Below are 10,602 nucleotides of genomic sequence, written 5' to 3'. Positions count from 1 at the left end.
ACTTCTGGTGGTGTACACAGTACACAATACAGTCCAGCCATAGTAAAGTTTCTACTACTTTTCTGGTGGTGTACACAGTATTTAATACAGTGTGTATAGTTTTTACTACACTTCTGGTGGTGTACACAGTACACAATATAGTGCAGCCATAGTATAGTTGCTAATACAGTGCAGGAGATGTACACAGTATCTAATACAGTGTGTACAGTTTCTACTACACTTCTGGTGGTGTACACAGTACACGATACAGTACAGCCATAGTACAGTTGCTAATACAATGCAGGTGGTGTACACAGTATCTAATACAGTGTGTACAGTGTCTACTACACTTCTGGTGGTGTACACAGCATAAAATACAGCGCAGCCGTAGTACAGTTGCTAATACAGAGCAGGCGGTGTACACAGTATCTAATACAGTGTGTACAGTTTCTACTACACTTCCGGTGATGTACAAAGTACACAATACAGTGTAGCCATAGTACAGCTGCTAATACAGTGCAGGCGGTGTAAATAGTATCTAATACAGTGTGCACAGTTTCTACTACACTTTTGGTGGTGTACACAGTACACAATACAGTGCAGCCGTAGTACAGTTGCTAATGCAGTGCAGGAGGTGTATACAGTATCTAATACAGTGTGTACAGATTCTACTACACTTCTGGTGGTGTACACAGTATAAAATACAGTACAGTCATAGTACAGTTGCTAATACAGTGCAGGAGGTGTACACAGTATCTAATACAGTGCATACAGTTTCTACTACACTTCTGGTGGTGTACACAGTATCTAATACAGTGTAGTGTGGTGTTGCAAAACAAAATATACATCATGTCCGGAAGGCCACCAAGGAGAGGCAGACGCTCACAGTCTACTAAAAGGGTTCAAGCAGCCTCTGTGTCTACAGTCAACAGTGCAGGTCGTGGTGCATCCTCTGTAGGGCACGCTTGTCCTTTTTTCTGCTGCTGGCCGTGTTATTGAGCCAGAACATGCAGAAGAGTTGGTGGATAACAAAGCCGTCCTCATCCTCCTCATCCTCTGTCACCCAGGCTCAGTAGAAGTAGTTTGCCTTCCAACGCTGCTGCCAAAGTGGCCTATTCCACCAGCTCCTTGTCCACAGTCACTCCTTCCGTAGCCCCACCATCATGCACGGAGGAGTTCCCAGAATTATTCGACCACAGTGTCGGGTACATGCTGCTGGAGGATGTGCAGCGATTTGAAGGCTCCGATGTTGGTTCCCAGGTTGAGGAAGGGAGTAACGTTGGCCTAGAGAGAGGGGGTGCCCAAGAAAGACAAGAAACTAGCAGTCATGTTCCCCCAGCTGCAGCATACTGCCAAGTTTGCTCCAGTGACGAGGAGGGAGGGGATGATGAGGTCACTGACTGTACTTGGGTGCCTGAGAGAAGAGAGGAGGAGGCACAACTCCAATGAGGCAGGATGTCCTCTAGGGGGCAGCTTAAGGGCAGCCACCCTATTGCATCATACCGCAGAGCTCCGCAAGTGCAGAGCGCTGCTGACTTTTAAAAGTTCCTTGGTGTGGGCCTTTTTCGACACGTGTGCAGCAGATCGCACCGTTGCTGTTTGCAACCTATGTCTGAAGCGGATCAGGCATGGCCAGAACAGCAGCCGCTTGGGCACCACATGCTTGACCAGACATATGACGACCTGCCATGTAGTCTGTTGGCAACAGCACTTAAAAGACCCACATCAAAGAAAAAGGCAGAATTCTCCTTGCTCCTCATCTGGGATCTCCAACCACACTATACCTCCAGTCCTCTCAAAAACTTGCACTGAGAGTAATGAAGGTATAGCAATAGGTGTCCCAAGTACTTGCTGCCATTCTGCTAGCAGTACACCACCATCTGATTTTAGCAGGCAAATTTCCCTACCCCAGTTGCTGAACCATAAAAAGAAATTCAGTTTCAGCCATCCACATGCTCAGCATCTAAATGCTAGCTTGGCCAAATTGCTAGCACTGCAACTGCTGCCTTTTCAGCTGATAGACTCTACCCCCTTTTGTGAATTTGTGGAATGTTCTGTGCCTCAGTGGCAAGTTCCAAAACGCCATTTCTTTTCATGGAAGGCCATTCCGGCTCTCTACCGGCATGTGGAAGGCAATGTTTTGGCCTCGTTGGACAGGGCAGTCAGCAGTAAGGTGCATATTACCACTGACTCATGGTCCAGCAGGCATAGGCAGGGACCTTACCTTTCCTTCAGGGTGCACTGGGTAACTACTGGCAGCTGGGAAGGATGCAGGACAGGGATCAGTATTGTTGGAGCTTGTTCCGCCACCACGCCTCCAAAATGCCAGTGGTGATTATGCCACAGCTCTCTCCTCCACCCCCTCCTCTTCTTCTTCCTCTATGGCCTCTTCTGCAGATTTGTTCTCTGGACCAGCGGTGATCCGTAAGCAAAAAGATGCCATTCAGTGCTTGAGATGGTCTGCTTAGGGGACAGGAGCCACCCTGGGGCAGATATTCTGTCAGCTCTGCAGGGGCAGGCTCAGAGGTGGTTGATGCCATGTCAGCTTCAGCCAGGAATGGTTGTATCTGGCAATGGCACTAACCGTCTCTCCGCCCTCTGACAGGGACACTTGACCCATGTTCCATGTTTGGCACACATCCTGATTTTGTTGGTGCAGCGGTTCTTGAGCAGGTATTCAGGCTTACAGGATCTCCTGAGGCAGACCAGAAAAGTCTGTGGTCATTTCTGCCGGTCATACAATGCCAGTGCTTGGCTGGCTGACATTCAAAGGGAATGCAACCTGCTCACCATCCGTCTCATTTATGACATGCCCACCAGGTGGAACTCAATGTTGGCAGTGCTGCAGCAGCTGCACTTGCAGCAGAGGGCCATCAATAAGTACCTGTGTGAGTATGGCACCAGGACAGGGTCAGGGGAGCTTGTCTTCTTTTCGCCACGCCAGTGGCTACTGATCAAGGATGCATGCACTGTCCTGTCACCATTTGAGATGGCCACAAGGATGGTGAGCAGTGACAATGCATGCATCAGTGGCACTGTCCCTCTAGTCTTCCTGTTGGAGCACACGCTTCGTAAAATAATGGACAGGGCACTTGTGGCAGAACAGCGGGAGGAAGAGGAGGACTTCCTTACCTCTAAAGGCCCCCTTTATCTAGATAGCATTCCTGCTGGCCCGCCAAACACACAGGAAGAAGAGGAGGAGGAGGATTATGTCAGCATGGATGTAGAGGATAACACTCAGCAGCAGTCTTCAAGGGATGGTTTTCAGTCCCCAGAAACCCAAGGAGTTGTATGTGGCTGTGAGGAGGTAGTTACGGATCATGTAATCTTTAGTGACCCAGACGACTCAGAATTGAATGCCTCTGAAAATTTACGCTGCATGGCCTCCCTGATTCGTGGGATCAAGGAGAGGGACCATTACTGGCTGGCAACCCTGATTGAGCCACGTTACAAGGGTAAGGTTGCAGAACTCATCCTGCCTTTGCAGAGGGAGCAGAGGATGAAACATCTTCAGGAGGCCTTGCAAAAAGGTTTGTGCAATGCATTTCCAGACCCTGGGAGGTTACAATTTCCAGGTGCTGGACAACGTGTTTCTGAGGCTTCGTTCAGTCAGCGAAAGAGCGTAGGAGAAGGTGGCTGGCTGACCGATACCTTTAAACAATTTTTCAGTCCTCAGCGCCAAGGTTTGATTGGTTCAAGCAACCATCACTAGGGGCGATAACAGGGTCATGTAATTACAATTCTTGATATAACATTTCATAACAGGGCCCATTCATTATATGCCCCTGTTAAACAGGGGCACAAAATTAAAAAATGTTATATAGTATTTCACAGCAGAGCCAGTTCCTGCGCTCACCAAGAATAACTGTGAGGGCTTACAGTGTTCTAGTACCATGACCACCACCACCACCAAAGGCCCAATTTTTCTGCCCCTGTTTAACAGGGGCAGGTAATTACAATTTTTGATATAGTATTTCACAGCAGGGCCCGTTCCTGCGCTTACCGAGAGTAACTGTGAGGGCTTACAGTGTTCTGGTACCACCAACACCTAAGGCCCAATTTTCTGCAGAGTATATAGGGCAGGCCGTATAGCCGTATAGTATATATACTGCTGTTCACAGAATATAGTGCCTGGGGGCCTAGGGGACCCCCACACCATTTTTTTGCGCAACCTTCAGTGTCTAAATAATAATAAACAGTGTAACAGGCATAAATGTAAATGATTGATTAATTACTGTATTTATTGGCGTATAACACTCACTTTTTCACCATGAAAGTTGGGTGCAAATAGCGTGTGCGTGTTATACGCCAATACTTCAATTTTAGCTGCCTTGGAGGGGACAGGGGGGGCGGGACAAGCGCCATCAGATTACATACAGTGAGAATCTCCTGTTTACTTGGCAGCCTCTGTAATAGGAAGTCCTGTCTCCTGGGCTGCCACTGGACCAGTGTTCTGTCTATCATAGGAGTTTCTCACTGTATGTAATCTGTCGGGACTCATCCCACCCCCTCCCTGTCTCCTCTAGGCTGCAGATGGGCATTGTTCAGGCTGCACTGATGGCAATGGTGAGGCTGCTGCATTGATGGCAATGGTGAGGCTGCATTGATGTGGACTGATAAGGCTGCATTTATGGCACTTGTGAGGCTGCAGTCGGGCATTGATCAGGCTGCATTGATGGCAATGGTGAGGCTGCAGATGGGCACTGACCCTTATTTTGCTTCAAAGTCCCTTATTTAAAATTTAAGTTTTTTTCCTGAAACTTCCCTCTTAAAATGAATGTGCGTGTTATACGCCTGTGCGTGTTATACGCCGATAAATCCGGTATAAAAAATAATGTCCATTCATGTGATTCATCCAGTAATCCAAGTAATGTGAATAGTGAAAAGAGTAGTCTATTAGTGGTTTTTCAGATGACACAGCCGCTATCACCAACACCTCTGTGCACACAGAACTCTCACCTCATAGGCATATAACATAAGCCTTGGATGTCAATCCAAAAAAGGGGGAGATCAGCACACTTTTCTTCCTCAGCTACGGCTTCCCACAAAGGATTCCTCCTCTGATAAAGTATATTCTGTTCACCATGCAAAGTAAACAAGCCTCTAATGGTGCATTATCACTTAAAACCATTTGTTTAGATAAAAAAGATGTGCTTTAAAAGAAACAGATATCTACGTTCACGCCGCTTCTCATGTCAATTCAGATCCAAGATTTTCTCCGACCACACCCATAGCGTTACGTCACGTCACGTGACTTCCTCAGGGTACAGTCCACTGAGGAAGTCACGTGATGTGATGTAACGCATAGGGCGTGGCTTGATTATTTGTTTCTTTTAAAGCGCATCTTTATTTTAGCTGTGTAAGCAGGCATTTTTTAGTCTAAATAAATGGTGAGAGTTCTGTGAGCACAGAGGTGTTGGTGATAGCGGCTGCATTTTCTGAAAAAAACACTAATAGACTACTCTTTTCACTATTCACATTACTTGGATTACTGGATGAATCACATGAATGGACTTTATTTTTTATATATAATCAATCTTTCACGTTTATGTCTGTTACACTGTTAATTATTATTTAGACACTAAAGGTTTTGCGCAAGATCACTGTATACCTTAATAGTGATTGACAATGGATTTACATTGAGGGACACTTTTTTATTTTTTAATAAAGGAATTGTCAAAAACTTGTCTCTTGTGTTTATTACTTTTTGGTCAATGGGTAGGGGTACTGTGTACTTGATACCCATTAACATGGGGGGGGGGGCCTGGATCTGGGGGCCCCTTAGCTAAAGGGGGCCTCCAGATTACAGTGCATTGCAGTGTGTTCGACGGGGCGAACACCCTGCAAACTCGAGTGTTCAGCGAACGGCCGAACAGGCAAATGTTCGGCCCGAACTCATGCTCAGACTAAACTGTTCGCCCAACCTTAGCTATACTCTGATTAAAAAGTGTTCCTTTTTTGAGCAGTCTATATATAAATACAGGTAAGTTGATGAAGTAGAGACTGTTAACTTAGGAAAATGTATGTTCCCTGAGCTTAATAATTAAGGCAAATTTATGTTCATAACAATTAACAAAATTAATAAATCATATTCTTGTAAAATCCAATACATTTCCATAAATAGGTACTGTTCGGTCAAATGTACATCTGTATGCACAGCAGATATTCCTGGAGGTGCTGGCTTTATCCCAGAGTAGTAGCGATCATTCAGGAAATTCCCATTGAGGATAGTTTTTTTTTCCATTGGTTAGCCAGAGGCTACCACAGAGATCACAGTGTGTTCATAGACATACAGTAATTTCCCAAAGTGACCACTATTGTCTGGATTATATCAATGGGTATTGTATGACTCTTCAATGATAATCTTTCCACTTTCATGACGATAGGCATATCAGACAAGTTTTTCATGAGTATGTAAAATGCTAGCTTATCTCTGTTTAACTGGTAGAGAACAATAGCAACTGCCAAAGGGCACCTTTCCACCAGATGCATTGTCATATATTTGCTGCATTTTATCACGCAAGACAAATGAATTGACAGCTGAAATTTTTTGTTTTCAAAAGTCTTTTCCCATTAAAGTGTTGCCTTGCAAAACATTGGAATGAAAATGCTGCTACGTTTGGGTGTATTGATCTGCAGATTGTCATTCAAGTTAATTCTTAAAAAAAAAAAAATGTATGCTAATGCAATATGAGATAATCCTGTTGGGAACAAACTTTGAAGGTCTTTAACCTTTCACACCGATGTTCTGATGGCCAATGCAGCATTTCTTCATCAACTATATAAATCTTGAAATCATTCAGAATTAATGAGAATTCATCTGAATGTATGGTAGCATGTCAAAGTTTATAAGAGATTGTAATAGATCTTAGATCTACTTACTAAGTTTTAGATTTACTTAAATTTGGGAAGTGAATGTGTCATATTTTGTTTATTTCAATTATAATTTCAAAGAAAGACAAAACACTTAAGACAGAATAACTGAGCACATGATACATAAAAGTAAGTTCCAATCAAACACCGAAGGACCATTGTTTCTCAGCAGAGGAAATGATTGCCAATGCCATTTTCTTACCCAGCAAATAACTATCATCAGACCAGCATGTCATACCTTTCATGCACATTGCCTATTGGACAAATCTGTGTTTTTCTACTTAACCACTTGAGCCCCGGACCATTATGCTGCCTAAGGACCAGAGGTCTTTTTCCAATTTGGCACTGCGTCGCTTTAACTGCTAATTGCGCGGTCATGCAATGCTGTACCCAAACGAAATTTGCGTCCTTTTCTTCCCACAAATAGAGCTTTCTTTTGATGGTATTTGATCACCTCTGCAGTTTTTATTTTTTGCGCTATAAACGGAAAAAGACCGAAAATTTTGAAAAAAAATGATATTTTCTACTTTTTGTTATAAAAAAAAATCCAATAAACTAAATTTTAGTCATACATTTAGGCCAAAATGTATTCGGCCACATGTCTTTGGTAAAAAAAATGGCAATAAGCGTATAATTATTGGTTTGCGCAAAAGTTATAGCGTCTACAAACTAGGGTACATTTTCTGTAATTTACACAGCTTTTAGTTTATGACTGCCTATGTCATTTCTTGAGGTGCTAAAATGGCAGGGCAGTACAAAACCCCCCCAAATGACCCCATTTTGGAAAGTAGACACCCCAAGGAAATTGCTGAGAGGCATGTTGAACCCATTGAATATTTATTTTTTTTTGTCCCAAGTGATTGAATAATGACAAAAAAAAAAAAAATTTACAAAAAGTTGTCACTAAATGATATATTGCTCACACAGGCCATGGGCCTATGTGGAATTGCACCCCAAAATACATTCAGCTGCTTCTCCTGAGTATGGGGATACCACATGTGTGGGACTTTTTGGGAGCTTAGCCGCGTACGGGGCCCCGAAAACCAAGCACCGCCTTCAGGATTTCTAAGGGTGTAAATTTTTGATTTCACTCTTCACTGCCTATCACAGTTTCGGAGGCCATGGAATGCCCAGGTGGCACAAAACCCCCCCAAATGACCCCATTTTGGAAAGTAGACACCCCAAGCTATTTGCTGAGAGGCATATTGAGTCCATGGAATATTTTATATTTTGACACAAGTTGCGGGAAAGTGACACTTTTTTTGTTTTTTTGCACAAAGTTGTCACTAAATGATATATTACTCACACAGGCCATGGGCATATGTGGAATTGCACCCCAAAATACATTTAGCTGCTTCTCCTGAGTATGGGGATACCACATGTGTGGGACTTTTTGGGAGCCTAGCCGCGTACGGGGCCCCGAAATCCAATCACCGCCTTCAGGATTTCTAAGGGTGAAAATTTTTGATTTCACTCTTCACTGCCTATCACAGTTTCGGAGGCCATGGAATGCCCAGGTGGCACAAACCCCCCCCAAATGACCCCATTTTGGAAAGTAGACACCCCAAGCTATTTGCTGAGAGGCATGGTGAGTATTTTGCAGCTCTCATTTGTTTTTGAAAATGAAGAAAGACAAGAAAAAACTTTTTTTTTTCTTTTTTCAATTTTCAAAACTTTGTGACAAAAAGTGAGGTCTGCAAAATACTCACTATACCTCTCAGCAAATAGCTTTGGGTGTCTACTTTCCAAAATGGGGTCATTTGGGGGGGTTTTGTGCCACCTGGGCATTCCATGGCCTCCGAAACTGTGATAGGCAGTGAAGAGTGAAATAAAAAATTCACGCCCTTAGAAAGCCTGAAGGCGGTGCTTGGTTTTCGGGGTCCCATACGCGGCTAGGCTCCCAAAAAGTCTCACACATGTGGTATCCCCGTACTCAGGAGAAGCAGCAGAATGTATTTTGGGGTGTAATTCCACATATTCCCATGGCATGTTTGAGCAATATATCATTTAGTGACAACTTTGTGCAAAAAAAAAAAAAAAATTTGTCTCTTTCCCGCAACTTGTGTCGCAATATAAAATATTCCATGGACTCGACATGCCTCTCAGCAAATAGCTTGGGGTGTCTACTTTCCAAAATAGGGTCATTTGGGGGGGTTTTGAACTGTCCTGGCATTTTATGCACAACATTTAGAAGCTTATTTCACACATCGCTCACTCTTCTAACCACTTGAAGTCAAAGCCCTTTCTGACACTTATTGTTTACATGAAAAAGTTATTTTTTTTTTGCAAAAAAATTACTTTGAACCCCCAAACATTATATATTTTTTTAAAGCAAATGCCCTACAGATTAAAATGGTGGGTGTTTCATTTTTTTTTCTCACACAGTATTTGCGCAGCGATTTTTCAAACGCATTTTTTGGGGAAAAAAACACACTTTTTTAAATTTTAATGTACTAAAACACACTATATTGCCCAAATGTTTGATGAAATAAAAAAGATGATCTTAGGCCGAGTACATGGATACCTAACATGACATGCTTTAAAATTGCGCACAAACGTGCAGTGGCAACAAAATAAATACATTTTTAAAAGCCTTTAAAAGCCTTTACAGGTTACCACTTTAGATTTACAGAGGAGGTCTACTGCAAAAATTACTGCCCTCGATCTGACCTTCGCGGCGATACCTCACATGCATGGTGCAATTGCTGTTTACGTTTGACGACAGACCGCCGCTTGCGTTCGCCTTAGCGCGAGAGCAGGGGGCGACAGGGGTGCTTTTTTTTTTTTTTTTTTTTCTTTATTATTTTTTTGCTTTTTTATCTTATTTTTAAACTGTTCCTTTCATTTTTTTTTTTATCATTTTTATTGTTATCTCGGGGAATGTAAATATCCCCTATGATAGCAATAGGTAGTGACAGGTACTCTTTTTTGAAAAAAATTGGGGTCTATTAGACCCTAGATCTCTCCTCTGCCCTCAAAGCATCTGACGACACCAAGATCGGTGTGATAAAATGCTTCCCCAATTTCCCAATGGCGCTATTTAAATCCGGCGAAATCTAAGTCATAAAATGCTCGTAGCTTCCGATTTCTTAGGCCATAGAGATGTTTGGAGCCACTCTGGTCTCTGATCAGCTCTATGATCAGCTGGCTGAATCACCAGCTGCATTCTCAGGTTCCCTGTTGAGACAGGAGAGCCAGACCATGGAAGATGGTGGGGGGGGCATTCCCTCCCACGGATTGTAAAAGCAGTCTAGAGGCTAATTAGCCGCTAGGATTGCTTTTACATGAAAGCCGACCGCTGGCTGAAAAGAATGATACCAAGATGATACCTAAACCTGCAGGCATCATTCTGGTATAACCATTCAAAGTCGTGAATGGCGTACCTGAAGACAAAAAAATGGTTAACAATAAAGCACAGTAAACGGTAAAGTATAAAAAATTGCATACCTGAAAAGCAAACATGATAAAACATAATAACAATAAAACATTGCAGAATAGAATACAGTAAAAAAGAGCAGAACAATAGAGAGAGAATAGAGAGAGAGAGAACAATGAAACGACAACTATTTTTTTTTATTTTATATATTTTTTTTTTTTTTTTACACTTTTTTTGTAACTAACTTTTATAACGGTAACCGGTTCCAGGTTCAGGTCTCTCAAAATGTGATGGCATCTTGGGAGACCCTGTGAAAGTGTGCCTAGTCTGTGCAATGCTGTACCCTACGCTAATACTCAACTAGTGAATGGTAG

Source organism: Aquarana catesbeiana, linkage group LG02, assembly GCF_042186555.1.
Source record: "Aquarana catesbeiana isolate 2022-GZ linkage group LG02, ASM4218655v1, whole genome shotgun sequence".
NCBI lineage: Eukaryota > Metazoa > Chordata > Amphibia > Anura > Ranidae > Aquarana > Aquarana catesbeiana.
The sequence above is the reverse complement of the archived record's forward strand: the minus strand, read 5'-3'. Positions refer to the sequence as shown.